General features: G+C 44.7%; 1 long non-coding RNA gene across 4 annotated transcripts; it reads left to right on the top strand.

The window, feature by feature from the left end:
* Nucleotides 1–511: 511 nt before the first annotated feature.
* Nucleotides 512–18896, top strand: LOC143660315 (uncharacterized). 4 transcript variants are annotated; one of them, XR_013163950.1, is made up of 7 exons: nt 512–942; nt 3309–3522; nt 5291–5399; nt 16821–16857; nt 16971–17032; nt 17214–17361; nt 18578–18896. It is a non-coding gene; the product is annotated as an uncharacterized LOC143660315 (long non-coding RNA). The 4 variants fall into 4 exon arrangements; XR_013163948.1 differs by having other exon boundaries at nt 16777–16857; XR_013163947.1 differs by lacking the exon at nt 17214–17361 and having other exon boundaries at nt 16777–16857.
* The last annotated feature ends 342 nt before the right edge of the window (nt 18897–19238 follow it).

Below are 19238 nucleotides of genomic sequence, written 5' to 3'. Positions count from 1 at the left end.
GAACAGCGTTTAAAAAGGGGAGTTTAGGGCAGGCCACAGTGGCTCAGCAGGCTATGCTGGAGACCTGGGTTTGATTCTCGGTGCCTGTCCATGCAAAAAAAAAGAAGAGGGGGGAATTTATTAAGTTGCACAATTATAGTTCTAAGGCCATGAAAATGTCCAAATTAAAACAAAGCAATAGGAATGTCCAGTCTAAGGCATCCAGGGAAAGATACTTTGGTTTAAGAAGGCCAATGATGTTCAAGGTTTCTCTCTCAGCTGGAAAGACACATGGTGTCATCTGCTAGTTTTCTCTTCAACTACTTCCTTGGGGCTCTGTTCTGTGGCTCTAGTTGGCTCTGGTGGCTCTGGTGGCTCCTTCTAAAATGGTTCCCTCTTGAAGGGCTCCAGTAATCTATCCCACCTTGAATGGGTGGAGACACATCTCCATGGAAACATCTAATCGAAAGTTACCACCCACAATTGGGTGGGTCATATCTCCATGGAAACAGTAAAAAAAATTCCACCCAGCAATACTGAATGAGCATTAAAGGACGTGGGTTTTCTGGGGTACATGATAGATTCAAACCAGCACAAAGCTGTAGCCCAAGAACGAACATTTTTGAAGCCAGCCATCCTTTAGTTATCAAGGGCTAAGTTTAATTCCAAGTCTTCTCCCTTCTCCTCTCTTCTCCAAACCCTTCAGAGAACCAACACACCGGAGGCTACTTAGTAAATGTTGTTGAATGAATGAAGGCCTGTGACTCAACCTGAATGAGGATGGGCCAGGAGGAAGGACTTTTTTCCACCTGCCTTTTCCAAGGTAGGGCCCAATCTTCCCAGCTTCAAGAGGGAAACTGAGTAGAATCAAAGGACAAGTCACCTGGCTGGAGGATGACAGGAGGAAATGGTGAGGCTACACTGCACAGCTTTGGACAAGTTCTTTGAACTCTTTGTCTCCTGGTTAGTAAAGTGGAGATCATAATAACCACCTCCCAGGAGATAGTAAACGCTGATCAAATTGAATAGTGATATTAGATTTCTCTTCCCTTTATTAAGAAGATAAATTGAGATGAATAAGATAATGATTGAGATAATAAAGGGTGGAAGGCAGGAAAAAGGGGCAATGTGCTGGCTCTGCTGTGGGTGATGAAGGATGATGATGGGCGGTAACATTGGGGACAGCTGGGAAATGGGCTTATCCCAAAGACGCGTGGCTCGGAGAGCTCTTGATACTTTTATGCAAAGGTTAATCAAGCGTAGGGAAAGTAAGACCCAACAAGAGCTTTTGACTTTGTGGGATTTTAGACCCATCAGTTCACGGACATCTCCATGATGTTTTTACTAGCATGAGTGTGTGTGTACGTGCATGTGTATTGCCTGCAGACATGTGCATTTAGTAGGACAACTCCTGAGCAAGAACTCAGATTCCCTCTCGGTTCTACTGCTTCTCTTGTTCTCTTATCTGTAAATCGAGATGATTTTCCCTCCTGATCTCATTCATAGGGTTTTGTTTTGCTATTTAAGAATCAGATGAAGTGATAGCCAGGAAAGTGTATGATGACCCGGAAAGAGCAATGCACGATAATAGTTGTCAGGGATTTGGTGCCTTCAGCTGAATCCAGCCCCTGGCCCCTGTGGACAGGGCCAGTCCTCCAGCCCCTCCACTTGGCGTTCATGCTGCGCTCACACATTTGCATGTCTGGGCAAATGAGTAGGTTTGCCCAAGGGGGAGCTTATAGCAATAAGAACAGTAATGATAACGATAGATAATAATGCTAATGATGGCAATAGCAGTTGAGTTGATTGTGTGCCAACTCTGTGCCAGGTTGAGACTTGTGCTGGAGGACAGGAGGACAGGAGAGGAAGAAAAGATAAACTGGTTACTTCAGGATGAATTTGCTAATGGCCGGCTCTGATCCCCATTCATGGTGTGTGCATGTGTGTATGCATGTGTACATGCAGATGTGTGTGCACACATGAGTACATATGTGTGTGAGCATACATGTGAGTATGCAGATGTGTGTACATGTATAACCACGAAATCAGGATTTATAGGATGATTTTGATTACTGAATCATAATAAAGATATTCCTTTTTACGTTCTGGTATGTTGGAGTAGACAGAAATTCCTGAAATCTTTAAATTGTAATCCAGCTGCCTTGATCTCTCACAATGATTGTATAGCCCTTACCTTCTTGCCACTGTGATTGTAAAAACCTTGTTACTCTCCTTCACTTGTGCCCAGTTATCCAGTTTTTCAACTTCAGAGTCTTGTAATCACTAAAGACAGCCCTTAATGTTTATTAATGAAGTGCCCTGGCTCAGCCCAGAACTAACTCATCCCAAGTCCAAAGTTATTTTGATGACTAAGAGTGGATCTAACCAAAGTGGGCCCCCCTGACAGATGCAGTAGCTTAGACTTTAACCTTCAAGTCACCTATACCTCATTCCGCCATTTTCTTACATACATTCTGTGACTAAGCGTGTGATCAATCTGCTCATGCCCAATAATTGGATCACCCCAATTTACATCATCTGGGGCCACTGTGCTCATTATCCTAAACCCTGCCCATCTTTTTCTCTAATAAAACTATCAGAATTACTGTAGCTCAGGATGATAGATTTTGGGCCACTAGACCATCTGCTGTCCTACTATATGCCTAGTAATAAACTTTTTCTTTCTTTGAAACCCTGGTGTCTCAAGAATTAGTTACTGAGTGTGTTGGGCAAAAGAATCTATGGCCTTTGTCTAGTAACATGCGTGTGCATGCATAGGTGTGTGCATGTGTGCATGCACATGTGTGTATGCAATATGTGCATGCATATGCACGTGTATGCAAAGCATATATGTGTGTGTGCATTTGTGTTTGTGTGCACATGGATGCATCCATATGTGAAGGTGCTTGTGTGTAGGCCTCTCTGCCGGTTGGAGAGTTAGCTCTCTCCCCTTCAGCACAGCCTGAGGGTTGAGAGACAGGGAATAGAGAGTGGGCTTCAGAGCAGGCTCTGTTGAGCAGCGAGTGTGATGGGAGCACCAGGTGTTTATCACATACCTCCTCCTATTCTGACAGCCTGTGTTGCATAATGAAGGAATCTCTTAACTGTAAGAGATATGGATTAGAGTCTTGGCTTTGACAGTGACTCACCCCCTCTGAGTTTTACTGTCCCCTCTGCTGAAACCAGAGAGCCTTGGTAGACCACCACCGTGGCAGGCGTCTGTCTCTCTGCCCCCATTTGGTCAACTCCACTCCATGTCCTGGTGGATTGGGCCCAGAGGAACCCATGATCAGTTGCAGGTGGGCGTTCAACTTGGCTCCTGTGCTCAGTTCCAGGATGGGCCCCATCAGAGCCATAGAGATGTCACATGGCTTTGGAGCCAGAAGCAGATGCTGTTTTCCAGGATACGTGATGTTTGAGCTCCTGGCAGCCATCGGCTACCACGAGGGAGGCTCCTGTCTGGGTGTGGAACCCAAATCATCAAACGAAGCTGAACGATGAAGACAAACTGAGTCCTGGGGACGATGTAAATCCTGGACCCAGGTGATCTTAATTGGACACATCCGTACTTTTCTGTTCAATGAGTGAGCACACTTCAGTGTTATCATGATTATTCGCTTAAGCCCGGTTTGATTTGGACTTCTGTCACTTAGAGCTGAGTGTTTTGAGTTATGCAGTGACCGTCAAGGGCCTCTGCAGTTAAGGAAGCCCAAAGCTCTATGGCTCTTATGGGCCTCCCCGGCGCCCTCTGGGCTGACTGCAGGGAAACGAGGCATGGGTCTCAACCACTGCTGCCCCACCCTGCTGGAAGACACGACACGCCCAGACCTCCCGCAGCCCACTTCTGCCGCGTGGAAGGGGACAGGGAAGTGGGCGTGATGCTCTACTTCACTACCCTTTGTGATTTGACTAATTTTGAAACTGAAATATCAGTGAGCTTGAACGTGAGATGCTGCCCCAGACCCCACTGGAGGGTTGTCAGCTAATAAGGGTAGTTGCCTTGTGTAACTTTTTATTTTTAATCTGAAAATTTCTCATTACCGAAACACTCAGCCACTTCAGATAAAGGTTTGTGGGCTTCTGGTCACCTCTACTCAAAACCCAGATGGTTTCACACCCGAGTCCACAGTTCCGGCTGCCTGGGGGGAGGGACAGAAGGTCTGGTATTACCCCGCAGAGCCACTGGTCTGCACCCCAGGGGTGCAATTGCCTGAGGCTGAGTTACCAGTCACCCCCTTGGGCAGGGCCTGAGAGGCGCTCCCGCCTGGTTCTCCTGCTGTGTGCTCACAGCCCCCTGCAAGCCAAGAGAAGAGGTGTGGGCACTCCTCCTGGCATAGGGAAGGCGGGACTGAGACAGCCAGGAGGGCTGTGGTTCCAGGACGGCCCTGCCTCCCCCTGCCAGGGGTGACGCTGTGTTGTTTGTCCTGCCCCGGCCTGTGAAATACTAAGAGCAGCTGCTGTGAATGGATGTCCACCCCAGCTACTCCACATCACCATGGGTGATCCTTTCAGGTGAGGCCCCAGGGCTCCAAGATCTTGCGTGGAAGCCCCATCGCAAACCTTACTAACTTGCTCAGCCTGAGCAGGGAAACTCAGCACTGTGGCCTGAGGGGGTTGGGTCTCTCTCCCCCGCCCGTGGGTAATTCTTCCCTTACACTCTTTGCCCCTATGGGCTCTGAGAACCAAAAGCACATCCCATGCTGCTAGGCAGCCCCAGTGTGCCCAGAGGAGCATTAAAATTCACCTCGAGAGGCACCTACTGCGACAGAAGCCCAGATAAAGAAACTGGATTTCAGGCAAAGGGGAAAAAAAGAAAATAAAGAGCCAAGCCTTAAAGTGTCCAGTGAAACAGAGAGCATTTGGCCTCTGGCATGCGCGTCGGCAGGAGACGGCTCAACTCCTTTATAAAGTGGTAAGCTTTGTGTGAGCACAGATGCGTTTTGTTTTCCTATGAGGAAATGATGATTAAATTATCAGAAACCAAGCTAACATCCAGGCTGCCTCCACATTCACTCATGCATCCCCTGGGCACCCCCCATCCCCTGCTTATGAGGTGCCGGCTTTATCTCGGAAGCTTTAGCTTAAATGTCCAACACATATTATTAATGAAAGTGATAAGCTGTTGTTTATTATACGTCATAATGGGAAATATGACTATTTAATATAAATCTGACATTTAAATTCCACTTAGTTCTGAGATGTGGACGATAGCAAGGCATAACTCTTTACCCTGGAGTAAAACGTCCCTGGGTCTGCATTTTAAAGCATTGAAGTTTTCAAAGTAATCAGGTTCCTTTTTTTTTTTTTCCAGAGAAACCAAATTGTGAAGACATCTGTTCTGTTATTAATTTCACATAAATCTTAAGCTCCTCAAGGCCAGAAATGAGGCTTCATTCACGTCGAATTAATGAAACATGATTGTAAGTCCCTTGCATGGAAATGCTGTCACACAGTTCTGAGCTGCTTATAATCACTGAGTAATCTCAGAAACTGCCAGGGGACAGCCACTTGAAATCCGCCCTTCCCTTCCCCCCGCTGCCCGAAAACAATATCTGAAAATATCACAACACTAACTATATCCTGAAAGATTAATAGCAGATGAACATTTCTGGGAAATGAATCAGACTTTCTCAGTAAAGGATACAAAAATCCCTGGCAAAAGCAGACAGCACGATGTAAGAACTCTTTGGATACAGTTTAATAACTGTGCCCCAGGCAGCCTGATGATACCCTCGCAAGGAGGCAGGGGGAGGGATTGGGGGGGGCTTACGATATCTCTTTTGTCTTGCAGATATCTCCTTTGGGGGGTGGGGGCAATGTTGGCGAACATGTTTTACGAGGCATAGGTTTGAAACTAGAAATCTCGACTGGCCAAAACATGATGAATGTGTTGAGTGTGTGAGAGAATGTGTGAATGTTTGTGTGTGACAGTATGTGGGCATGTGTGTGAGTTTATGTGTGGAGTGTGCACGGATGCATGAGTGTATACGAGTGCATGAGCATCCCGTGGTAAGAACACGCGGGTATGAATATGAGTGTGTTGTGCACGTATGAGTGTGAAAAAGTGCATTGCAATTTTGTGTGGCTATAAGAATATGTGCGTGAGTGTGAGACTATTGTGTGCATGATTGTGTATGAGTGTGTGTGTGTGAATATTGGTGAGTTTGGGGGTACTTGTGTGAATGAAGGTGGGTGATAGTATGTGTTTGTGCATAAGTATGTATGTGTGTTTGATGTTTATGGATATGTGTGAGAGTTGCTTATGTAGAAGGTGTGTCTGTGTGGGTTTGTGTGTGTGTGGTGTGTGAGTATTTGTGTGTGTGCATTGAATGTATGGTGTGTGTTTGAGCTTGTGTGCGTGTGCGTGCACGTATGGTATGTGAGTATCCCTGAGAATATGCAGGAGGTGTGAGTCTGTGTGGGTATGTGTACATGGACACACAAGACAGAAAGGACGCAGTCAGTTGGAGGTGGCTTTTCAACAGCAGCTTAGTACAGTCTGGCGTCCATCTGAGCCATTTCTTGAAAGGAACTCGCTCCTGGGGTTTTGGGTGTGTGGGGCATGATTTTTTTTTTTTTTTTGTCAGATAATTGAAATTGCCAGCAGAAAGATTGTCTGGAGGGAGTCGTGGAAAGGGGAGCCTGAGATTTCTTAATCAAATTTCCAAGTATTATTTTTGGTCTTCTGCTGAGCTGGGACACAGAAAAGAATCTGCATATGATATTTACATCTCAAATCTTCAGAGCCTCGTTAGCTTTGATATTTATTTATTTATTTGCAGAAAGGAATTTAAATCAGAAAGGCACAAAAGCAAAACCTTCTAATGTAGTGCAAAATTAATTAAAACAGGCAGTCGATGGGTAGAGTGGAAAACAATAGAATTCAGAGAAAAGACAATGAAACTAATTAGACTCCGGTGGGAAAATCTTTCCTCATTTAGTGATCATCCACTGGTAATTAGTAAATCCCAAATATTGATATTCAAGGGGAAATACCAGAATTTTAACCCCTGTATTGCTGATATCTTCCTTCGTCTTTGCCTTAGACTCTGATATTCCAAACTAAACTTATATTATTGGACATAGTATATATGAAGTCCATTTGCATATATGAACAGATACTGTCCAGCTACATTTTTGCTCCTGTATATTTTGAGGCTCTGTTTTATGATCCGTGCTTTGTAGATCTAGGAAAAATGTTTCCATTCATCCAGTTGAAAAATACTCAACCGACAATATAAGGAACACTTTCCACTTTGCTTAACATAAGATAGCAACAAGGGGTCTGGTTTTTTTGTCCGAAGTTCTTTTGAATGGAATGATTAGTTAGTGTTTATGCTTTTTGTCCTTTTGTATTATGCAGCAGCACAAATGTACAGCTGCCCCAGTGGGACGATTTAATGCATAGCCAACCTGTCACGAAGTTTTGCAGTTGACCACATGTGTCTTTGGCAATTTCCAGGTCTCCTTCGGCTTCTTTTAGAATTTCCTTTTTTTTCTTTTTTAAACCACCCTCCCCTACCCAGCACTTAAGGCTTTCTGGCTGACCCTGGGTTGTCTCTGGCTTGAAGGGAGGGAGCTTTGAGAAATTACTTGATAAGCCTTTGTTCAATTTTAAAAGATAGCTAAAATGCTAATGGTGGGATTTCAACAGCATGGCGGTTGAATGAAAAGAATATTTTTTGAGAAACAGATCTTTCCAACATTCCCTCAAATCAATTCTACTTCAATGCATAGATAGGGGTGTACAGATTTAAAGAAGTCAATAATAAGTTATGACAGATCTGTTTCCCTCTGAGTAAAGTGGAAAAGAATTGAGCAAGAATGAGTTTTAATATTCCTTAAAGCCTGTACCTTCAATGATTCTAATGCATGAGAGAGAGAGAGAGAGAGAGAGAGAGAGAGAGAGAGAGAGAGAGAGGGCAGAAGAGTGGGAAACGGAGAGGAAGAGAGGAAAACTTTGTCAGGCGCAGAGAAAACCAAGGCTCTTCCTATAAATAGAACAGATTCATTCATTCATTCATTCGTTTGTTCATTTTTGTTCTGTGTCATCTGTGTGTCAGGTCTAGTATGGAGCACTTCCTCCACATTATTTCATTTAACCTTTACTACAACCTTTTGAGGTGGGCACTCAAAGGTGTGATAGCCAATTTATTTAACTTTTGATAAGCAGCAAGTTTATCAGGCTTTGCCAGCCATTTATTGCTAGATGAGGAGGGAGGCATAGGGGAGGATTTGGGGTGGCTGGTATTATGGATGGGGGTCCCTGGGGGCTATTTACCAGATGTTCTGGGAAGCATTTGAATTTTTAAACAACCGGTACAGGTTTTTTCCATTGAACATGGCTGAACATCAGCCCTGATTTCAGCCTCCCCATTCTGCCAAAGACAAAGATGAGATTTGAGAGGCTAATAACCTTCTCAAGCTCAATCTACCAGCAGGTACTAGGGCTGAGATGGAAGTTACTTTTTGTCTTTAAGACTCTGAAGTTCATGCTCTTAACCACTGTGGTGTCTGTAGAGGTGTCTCTAAGTTGATATAACATACCCCAGACTGACCCAGTGTTTTATCTTGTACAGAGATTGGAGGAGATGGGTTCCTGGACTAGGAAAGTTCCGAAACCTAGAGAGGGCCCAGCCTCTCCAGAACATCAGATAGTTCCATCTCACTACCCCATATTATTGACAGATCATTACAACATGAAAAAGTTAGAATGGCCATAGCCCAAACACCCCTAAAGAGAGGGATAGAAAGATCAAAGGTGATGGTGGAGTTATGCAGAGAAGGTAGGGTTTAACAAATGAGTATGATTGCTGAATCATTATCTTGATATTTCTTTTAGTTCCCACTATTTTAGAGCAACTAGAAGTAAAAACCTAAAATTGTGAAATTGTAACTGATACCAAATTCTGAAATCTGTTCTACAGCTAATTGTGCTGTGCTTTGCAATTTCTTGCTTTTTTTGTATGCATGTTATTTTTCACACAAAAACAATTTTTTTAAAGTTGATTGTGATGATAAAATATTTATTCCTCTAACCTCTTATATTCTGGAGCAGTTAAAAGGAAAATCTGAGAGAATGGCATGTAGCTCATGAAAAACTCTGGAATCTGTCCTGTAACTACTTGTTGAAGAGTGCTTTGAAAACTATTGCTTTTTTCTTTCTTTGCTTTGTATATATGCTATATTTTACAATGAAAAAAGTTAAAAAAAAGATCTGAAGGAAAGTTTCCAGAATCCGGTATGAGTCTGTGGGTAAAATTGCCAGATTTAGGAAATAAGACAGGACCACCAGTTAAATTTGAATTTCAGATAAGCAATGAATAATTTTTTAGTATGTATTTAGTTCATTGCATGGGACATGCTTATACTAAAAAAAATTGGTTATTGTTAATCTGAAATTCAAAGTTAACTGGAACTCTTGTATTTTACCTGACAATCTTAGGTATGATTCTTCAGTTAACCAAGAAATTTCAGTCTGCAGAAACTCTTTTCTAGAGACTTCCCTCTCCAAAGCTGTTGGGGAACCAGATCTCAGCTGCAGTCAGAATTCTTCTAACTTTACCTTCAGTACCTTCTTGACTCTAAGGTCTTCCACCGTCAGGGCAGAGGTCACCTAAGCCAACCCCCTGCCTCTGTCTCTTCTCTTTCTGTCCTGCCGCCGCACAAGAAGGCAGAACCAGTGGCTTGGCTTTGAAGCCAGGGAACCCGGTCCATGGGGCGTCTCATCTGCAAATCACATGGAAACTATTCCTGTGCGGAAGGTCTTCATGGTTTGCCTGCTGCGGGTCTCGTGGTTTTAAGCTGTAGTTATAATCTCTGTAGCACCCCATCATCCAGCTCAGATGGTAGTTATTAGAACGCGTTGCTTTTTGAAAAGAAAACTGCGTCTTAATTAAAGGTTCGCCATCCAAAGCCTGTTTGCAGATGGGAAAAATTAAGTAACTACTATGAACTGGGTACTGTGTCTCCACTGTTGGTTAGAAGACAACTGTCTTCACTGTTAAGAGTCTTCCCGCATTGACGCGACGAGGCTAAACAGCTAAACAGAATAGCTGTCGCGCACAATGGGCTTCTCTTCTAGTTTAATCACCCCTTTTCACAGGCTGCTGCATAAACACAAAGCCCGGGGTAGGGGGTTAATAAAAGTTGTATTGGTGTCCAGAATCGGCCCCTCTGTCCGTGCCTAAGACTCCGTTTCTGAGCTCAAGTGGAAGCTGGGAGAATCTAGCCTTTGCCCCACCTCTGGACCAAGAAGGAAATAAGCTGATGGAGAATAGAAACGTCCATTCTCTGGGGTGGGGTTTCTTAAACTGGGTGCGATTAAACAGAGGCCCCTAAAGGATCCATGGAGAGAATGAAGAGACTGTGAACTTGAATGAGAAACTTTTATATTTTTTACTTTTGCTAACTTCTAACTTTTTTACTTTTGCTAACTTCTTTGACTCTGAATGCAGGCAATTAACCACAGTTGTCAGTGACTGTTGTGACTCTGTCACCAATCGAAAAGACAGATATTTTCTTATCATTTTTTTATAGTGTTATAGAATATCTTGAAATAGGCTCATCTGTATCTTGGAACTACATTAATTATCAGATTCACACCTATATCTTGTTATTTAATGGTTAATAAGAACACATACATTACTTTATCATTGCCTTAAATTATTTGGATAGCTGTTATTTTATAATTTGTTTTCTTTGTCATCCTGCTTTTTTTGTTTTATGCATGTAAAAACATTATTCCGAAAAGGGGCCCCAGGACTATGCAAACCAGGCTAGGACCCCCCAGTTCCAGGGGAATTGTTTTTCCTGGTACATTTACCTGGAGGGATTTTTCTCCCTTTCCAGGGTCCAGCTCATGTGCTGCTGACCCTGTGACCCCTGTGCTGTCCCAGGGGCGCACCCGCCTGTATCTTCATTCCTCCAGACGTCACTCTGTTATTCCAGTTGGACTCTGCTGCCTGCCTAAAGGCCTGTGACCTTGCTCTCTGTTTAATTAAAGGGTGATTGGCAAGTATCGGAGACGTGTTCATGCCACGTCAGTACCAAACTGAGACTTTGTCCTTGCTGTGATAGGGAAACTCGCCATGTGGGTCAGTATCCCTTCCTGCCTTGTCCATCGCCACCCGCGTCCTCTGGGGGGTAACTCTCCCACATCGGTGGAGACAACACGTAGTCTTATTGGACTCCTATGAGTCTGGTGCTCTAAGGAGCTTCACTTTGCACATGCAGAAAATGAGACTCAGAACGGTCAAGTGAATTTGCCCAAGGGTGCCTAGCAAGTGAGGGCAAGCCAGGATGCGACTCAGGCCTGTCTGATCCCCCCAACTTCTCTGCATTGAAACATCTTCCTATCGGTTCCTTAGGAGCAGCCCAGGTGCTGCAATGCGATAAAGATCACTTTTTATCAGAAGAGGGCTTCATTTGGAACCCGATAGATAAAAACAACTAAACAAGCGACAGTCGGATCCTCAGAGTTGGAAGGGTCTGAGCCGTCTAGATTGTCGCCAAGTGTTGCAGATGAGGAAACTGAGGCACAGAGCAGGCAGAGACCCTGGCACCAGCTTGAATGCCTGTCCAGGCTTCTGACCTTGTTCCATGTTACACAAACGTAGGCTTTTCCTTCAGTCTGAGTCCTGGTGATGCAGGGAATGTGGAAGAGGGTCTAGACTGGGAGGTGTCTTGCTGCTCGGGACCCGTGGCATCTCTTGAGTTGATACCAAAATGGCCATAATAATCACCATGCTAATTCCTTGACATGTGTCAGCTCAGTGATTCCAAAGGCTCCATCACTTATGGACTCTCTTTATAATTTTTGCCATAACCAAATGTTATTGAGTCTGCTATCTACATTAATGCTTTTTTACTCTTTACGCTGACTTGCTTTTAAAACTTAAATCTATTTATTTAGAAAGCAAGTTTTATAGTATAACTATAACTAGAAAACTGACCATAAAACTTACTTCAATAAAAAGAAGATATTTATGAAATTCTAGCCAGAACCTGTTGCCTGTCATAGACTCTCAGCCTGCGACTTGTTCTCTTTTTTTTAAAGCATAAAGAACAAAAGAGAAAACATGATTATCTAGTGCGAGGGGTCAAAGGCACACTAGCACAAAACTAAGCCTTCCTTGATGTAATTAGAAGGGTTCAAAGAGAATTTAAAAGGACGCAGTTTTCTTACTGTGTGAGTCGATGCCATTTAATGCCTTGTCTAATTTGAAACCACTTTACCCACTATCTGTACCATCCTGTCCTACTGGAAACACTCCACTGTCTCAGTTCAGATGAGCAGCATTCCTGCCCCATTTGATGGGCACAGAGAGGCTGCTTCATCAGCCCAATGTGGCCCAGCCTCCTTTTGACTTCAGAGATGGGGCTCTTATGCTCCGGGCTGCCAGCCCCAAAGGTGTCTTCTTCCGAGGCAGCCTACCACATCTGCCCTGCAAAGGGCCTTTGGCAGCCTCCTATGAGTCCCAGGAGCTTTCAAGGCTGGTGTCCATCCAGCAGCAAGCTCCACCACATGGAGGCCACGTGGTGGGATGGGCTCCAGGCCTGCAACGCCCATCCGGAAACCAGCAATGGGGCAGCAGGCAACACTGGACCTACTCAGATCTGCAAGTGAAGATGATGTTGAAACAGGAAAGGGAGGATGGAAGAACAGGGAGACTTGTGTGCAAGGGAACAAGAGAAGACAAGGAACCACAGGGCTCTCGTCCAGAAAATGGGGATAAAAAAACCTACTTCTCAGGGTGGTTGATTGTTGACTGTTGGGAGCACACAGTAAGTGCTTTCTCTCTTCTATGTACATATGCATGCACATAAATGGGTTTCACTTTTTTTTTTTTATAAGAAAGTAAGGAGTTTTTAACCAAGGTCTGCGCTGCTAAGAAAATATACAGGACATATGGGAAAAGAAAGACCTAGGTGGGTGAAGAGTCAGTCTCCTTGAACTTCAGGACAGCCTTACTAGAGGCTGGAGTAAAGGCCCCTTCCAGAGGTATTATGGGACCAGGAAAGCCCTGGCAGCCAAACAGCCTGCCATTCCACCATTAGAACCTCATGCTTTTGAGTTAAGTATTATCCTTCCTTTTACAAGTTCTCTAGAGAAATGCAAGCGCTGACACAGAAAGCAGAAACGCAGGTTTCAGGTGATTTCTTTCAACAGAGGTCCTAGGAGAAAGGAGGATCCCTGGAAATGGAAGGAGGATGGAAAGGACAGGACTCGTCCCAGGTGGATGCTTCTTCCTCATGGATGGGCTGAGGGATCCTGGGGCTGCCGTGCCTGGGAGGGGAGAGGACGGTGCAAAGGCAGCAGATGAAAGAAGGCAAAGGAGCCTTCCCTGGAGCTCAGTTCCCTCCCCTCTTCTTAGCTCCTGGGGGTAGGAAGGCAGGACTGATGGGAAGGCCAGACTCCACCCCAGACTGTGCCTGCTTCCCAGTCACTGGCATACCACTTCCTCGGGCCCCCTGAGTTCTGCATACCTGGCAGCTTGGTTGGCTTTTTCTCAAGGACCAGGAAAAACACACACAGACCCGGGCGAACGAGGTTCATAAATACACCCAAGGTGTACTAAATCTCTGCGTGGCAGAGAGCCCAAGGATGGATGTTCTTACTTATCTCTTACTCGTCTCTTCCCTCAGAAAAACGGGTCTCAGTTTTCTGAACTGTAAAACCGCAGAGGAGAGACAAGACTAACTGATGACTAAGAACTCTTCTTGCTAATTAATTAATAGTATTAATAATAACAATTAATAATAATGAACAGACACTGTCCTCGCGTACAAAGAAATAAAGATCTACAGTACACACAGCGAAATATTTGTGGATTATATTGTGTGCTGAAGCCCGGTCTCTGCAGGGCCAAATACCAGCAGATGAAAAATCCAGCTAAGTGCAAGATGATCAATCATCAGCCAAAGAGATGGAGTTATGCAGCTTAAAAGACCCATATTTATTGCCCCAAATCAAGGAGCTCAATCAGAGATCAGACGCTGGTGGCTTTACTTCTTTTGCCTTGTATGGTGTTTTTAAAAATTGAGCAAATGTTTTTGAGCAAATCTCCTACTTTTTGAGCAAAATATACTACTTTTCTAGAATAATCAGCAAATCTGGTGACGATGGGCTGGAACTGCGTAAAGGCTCAGCCCAGAACTGACCAGGTGAGATTATTCTCTCTTGTTACCTGTCCGGCCCAGGTGTTTGAGTTTGAAACCTAGCTTTACATGGAAAATGTCTGGATGTTCAAGGCAGAGCAGGAAATGCTCTGTTTGACCTGATCATGACCTGCCTGGTAAATCAGACAGACATACCCATGAGCCTGTTCTGGCTTACAATAGCCATCCACCTGCCTCTGCCGGGAATGGTCCTGGACCCCCACAGCCCCTGTGGGCCAAGAACAAGCCCTAGGTGTGGCTGTCTGAGCCCTATGGAGAACTGGCCACCTTACCCTTCAGAAGTCAGACCTGGCCTACATGAGACTGGGGCCTGTGAGCTTCCCAGAAACATCCCAACTGCCCATTTCTTCTGGGTTTCCTGCTGAACCTCCATGGCACCTACTGCCAACTAGTGGCCTTGCGTTTTCTTTTGCCCTGGACAAAAACCACATGTGAAGTTGCGTTCTCTTTCTTTCTGCGGGTAGGTCTCCGGGCTTGCTGGAAAGTTCTGTGGGATGGGGGCAGCTGCAAAAATGACTTTCAAGACCCTACCTCCCTTGGCATCTTAACTCTTCAGCTTATTTCCCTGGCTTGCTGTGCCCAATGTGGACGGGAGAGGGAAGGCAGAGGAGATAGCCAGAGAAGCCTTCCGAAGGAAGGGCACCTGAACATGGCCAAAGTTTTCCAACTAAAATTGGCAGGGAAGTCATGCAAGGAAGAGAGGCCAGCCTGGACAGGCCACTGCTGTAGAAAAGTGCCAGGCCATGGAGGGTTAGGTGGGCGGGGGGGGGTGTCGTGTTTTAGTTTGTTGGAACTGCTATCACAGATACCATAACCTAGTTTTGGCTTAAATGACAGGAATTTATTGGTTCATAGTTTTGGAGCTAGAAGATGTCCAAAATCAAATCATCAGCAAGGTTTTGCTTTCTCCCCAAGTCTGTAGCATTCTGATGCTGCTGCCAGAGACCCTAGGGGTTCTTCTGTTTGTCTCTGTCTCCATCACATGGCGATGTCCTCTCTTTTCTTCCTTCTGTGACTCCCAGGTTTTCTTTCTAAGGCCTCCAGAAACCCAGATTAAGACCCACCCTCATTCAGCTGGACCACACTTTAAACATAGTGTTTTCAAGACTTGCTATCTACAATGGGGTCACACCCTCAGGGATGTAGATTAAGATTGTGTGTGTTGGGCACATAATTCACCCTTGGGGGTGTTGGCCAAAGGAAGACTAGGAAGGAGGTGTGGACTGGGCCCAGAATGTGAGGTTCACGAATGCCATCTGGTGCTTTGAGCTTGGTCCTGGGTCACTGGGAGTTTAAGCCAGAGAACAGCATGCTCAGATCTGGCTTTTGAAAACAGCAGCGGATGGACTGGAACAGAAACAAGAGTCAGGCAGAGCAGTTAGAAGACAATAGCTAGAGTCCACTCAGAAGACCAAAGGCTGAACAGCACAGCCGTGGCATGAGTAGGGGTGGTGGCTGCGGAAATGCTGATTTGATGGATGTTTCTCTGGTTTGCACATGGAGGGTGAAGGAGAGGGAAGAGTTAGAGAGGATGCCAAAATGTCTAACTTGGGCACCCAGATGTTGGTGACTCCGTAGGTCAGAGAAGGGAAACAGCTCTGGGGAAATCATGTCTCTGGTTTTACACATAGAAAAAGTAACATGCAAAACAGATACGATTTTTGGGGTTCATAGTGTCAGTTTGCACCCTCTACACACAATGTATGCATGCATATGCAATTTCTTGAACTCATTACAGATTCATGCTGTACTGGAAAACAGAGCACTTTTTTTTATGAAGGAAAATTAGTTTCCTTTCTGCCCTTGCTGCCTGGGAGAATCACATCCAGTCTTCAAGACCTGGCTGAAATGTCGTCTTGTCCAAGCAGAACTGCCTACCCACGACAAGCCCCCACCCCTGGCTCTGTGTTCCTATTTCTCAGCAGCTCTTATCCTGGAGTTCACAGTTCCTGCCTCTCTCACCAGATGATAAACATATTGCTTTAATCTCTAAATCCCCCATCTGGCACAGTGCTTAATATATAGAAGTTGCCACTAAAAGTTGAAGACCAAATAAATGATATTTACATATCCATCTTACAGCTTTAGATTCAAGGCACTGAGAAATACAAGCGCTTGTCCCAGATCACAAGAACTGAGACCAGACCCCATGGGATTTTTTTCCAGCTTTGCCTTTTCCATGACACTCTACTTTTTCTCTAAAATAGAGGTCACAAACCATACACATGTTTTATAAAGCATGTATTTGCCCCATGCACTTATTTACAAATTAGAGCCCACATAGACATTGGGATATTTCATATCCAAATCTGAATTTCTTGCTTCTTTTGATAAGCCAGAACATCTGGAGGCCCTAGATAGGCTCCTGTTTCCAATTTGCCACACTGTCCATCAATCCCTGAGGTTCCCCAACACTGGGGATTTGAGAAAGTTGCTATGCAGTGGCATACTTGCACTTTTTTTTTGGTACATTGAGGAACATGAGTATATACTTGTAGATCTAACAAAGTGGAAATGAGTTGAAGTTGGAGTTGGTCTTATGGTTGGAGAAGAATGACAGAGGACATGCTTTTTGGTGGAAATAATGACTGTTCTTTCTTTTGTGTTGTCGTTAAGGTGCAAATGCCCTGATTCACCCATTTTCACTCCCCACCCTTAAGGGACCAGGCATCAAGACCCATCCTCCGGAGCACAGTGGTAAGAATTACGGTCTTCCTGGGTGACTTTGGGCAAGTTCCTCAACTTTTCTTTGCCTCAATTTCTTCATCTGCAAAATGGCGATGTCAATAATAAGAATACCTGCCCTGTAGGCGGCAGTGAGGTTTGGAGGAGGCAAGAAGAACAAAGAGCTCTGAACAGCACCTGATGCCTAGTAAGTGCACAGAGAACAGGAATTATTGTCATTAAGGTGGGTGGCAACATGTGGATTTATTCACTCACCAGTTAATTCATTTGGTAAACACTTACTGACATACCAACTAAGGAGGAGGAAACGTTTGAAAAGCGCCAAACCATACATTTTAAAGCTTCCTCTGTGCTTATCTGTAACTCAGGAGTTCTCAACCCTGGGTGTGCACTGGAATGCCCTGGAGGAGCTCTTACCAAATACTGATGCTGGGGACCCACCTAAGACGGATTGCACCAGAATCTGTGGAGGTGACGTCTGTGGCCCCGTAATGAAGACAGCTATGCCAAGTTATGGTCAGTGTGGGACACTCTCCAAAGCAGGGCCAAAGGTCATATGCCACCCTGAGAGTGGGTGCCTCTGTAAATTTTGCTCTGAACTGGCCTCACCTAGTCCCAGCCCTGACCCAAACCACCAGAACAGAAGCTCTGCAAGACAGGAAATTTTTAGCCTGCTTTATTCCCTGCCAAATCCCCCCAGTTCCCAGGAAGCAGTAAACACATAGTAAGTCCTTGATAAATTTTATTTGGGTGAACAAGTGAATGGGCCCATCCTCTTAAGTTTTAGGCTATAGCTGCCTCTTCACTGGAGACAGCTGGGCTTGCTCTGCACAAACCAGAGAGTGTGGTCCTAGACTCCACAGAGTCCATCTTACAGTCTTAGATTCAAAGCACCTCAGAGGTCAGCAGGGATGGTGTTTCTAATTCATGTCCCACAATCATGGTTTTTGTCATTCCGCTTGAGCTATTACTTATTAAATACTTACTTTACATCAATTTGTATTTACTTTACTGATACACATTTATCTGATAAGGGAACGTTTGAAAGATAGGTTCTGCAAAGGAAAAATTACTCTCACATACCATAAATAGAAAACATAAAAATAGGTACAGAAGAAAGAAATCACGTTATTAAATTTAGTGAATTGCTATGGAGAGATGTGAGCCTAGGCTTTTATTATGAAGAAAGATCTGCGAACACTGGAGAGGAGTTAAAGACATATTAGCAGAGATCTGAGACCTTCTCTTAGAGGGCAACAGGATGCTTGGAAAAGAGATCCAACGTGAGCCCTTTCTCCCTCTGTGCATTGGTATTATTTGATGCCACATCCATGCATATCACCCAAACCCACTCATACACCATCAGTGGAACCCATCCCTCTTGGGAGATCCTCAGCTAGTCCAACCCTCCCGCCCTCCCCCTCCCCCACCTCATTTTATAAGACTTAGGCCCAAAGAGGAAAGGGTTCACCCTGGTCACATTCATTTATTCAGTCATTTGACACATATTTATCGGATGCCTCCTGCATGCCTGGCAGTGTGAATCAGGCAGGCCAAGACCCTCCCATCATGGAGCTACCATGCAGGGACAGAGCACGGACCCTCCCCGAGTCCCCAGACTCCCCGTTCAGTGCTCCCTCCCCATCTGCAGAAAGTGTGGTCATCATTCCCCTTTTCCAATGTGGGTGACTTGGGTCCTCAGTGTTACATTAACATCTTTTCATTTTAATAGAGCAAATACATTTCCACCCCATCCTGAGCTCCGCGTCCCTGCTGCACACGCTTGGAGAACACGGCTAATTTCAGCGTCTGGCTTCCAGACCCAGACGTCAAAACAACCAGCTTTCATCTCAGCTCTGGAACACAGAAAGCCTTCAATATTGGGAGCAGATAGCCTCGAAGGTGGGTTCATATCTCTCAGCAAGACTGCTGTAACTTAACTCTCCCGCCCCCGATCAAGGCTTTCTCGCTGCCTCGTAGGTATTTTAATACAAATGTTCCTTTCATTTGACTGATTGAAGGTCTCCAACCTGCAATAAATGAAACATCTGATCCCCTTGAATCCAAATCACTTTTTCTTTGATTTTCTTTTACTTCTATTTCTTCGTCCTTTGTTCTACAGCACGAGTCAAATTTCGCTTTAGAAATTGAAAGAATGTGTGTGGGTTTTTCCTGCCTTTTTTTTTTTTTTAAACCAGGCTCTAGTGCAACTGTTGGCTCATGGACTAGAATATTAAGATCAAATTCAATGGCAGACTGTCTGCAGTATGTGCTTTGCATGCCATTGTCCCCCCCAGTTGTGGAGTTGTGGGCAATGGCCATACAAATTTGCCCCAGAAGCCGTCTTCCTGAGTGACTCCTAGGCTTGGGAGAGAATAAGAACTAAAGATTTT

This window comes from Tamandua tetradactyla, chromosome 16, assembly GCF_023851605.1.
Source record: "Tamandua tetradactyla isolate mTamTet1 chromosome 16, mTamTet1.pri, whole genome shotgun sequence".
Taxonomy (NCBI): domain Eukaryota; kingdom Metazoa; phylum Chordata; class Mammalia; order Pilosa; family Myrmecophagidae; genus Tamandua; species Tamandua tetradactyla.
The sequence above is the reverse complement of the archived record's forward strand: the minus strand, read 5'-3'. Positions and strand labels throughout refer to the sequence as shown.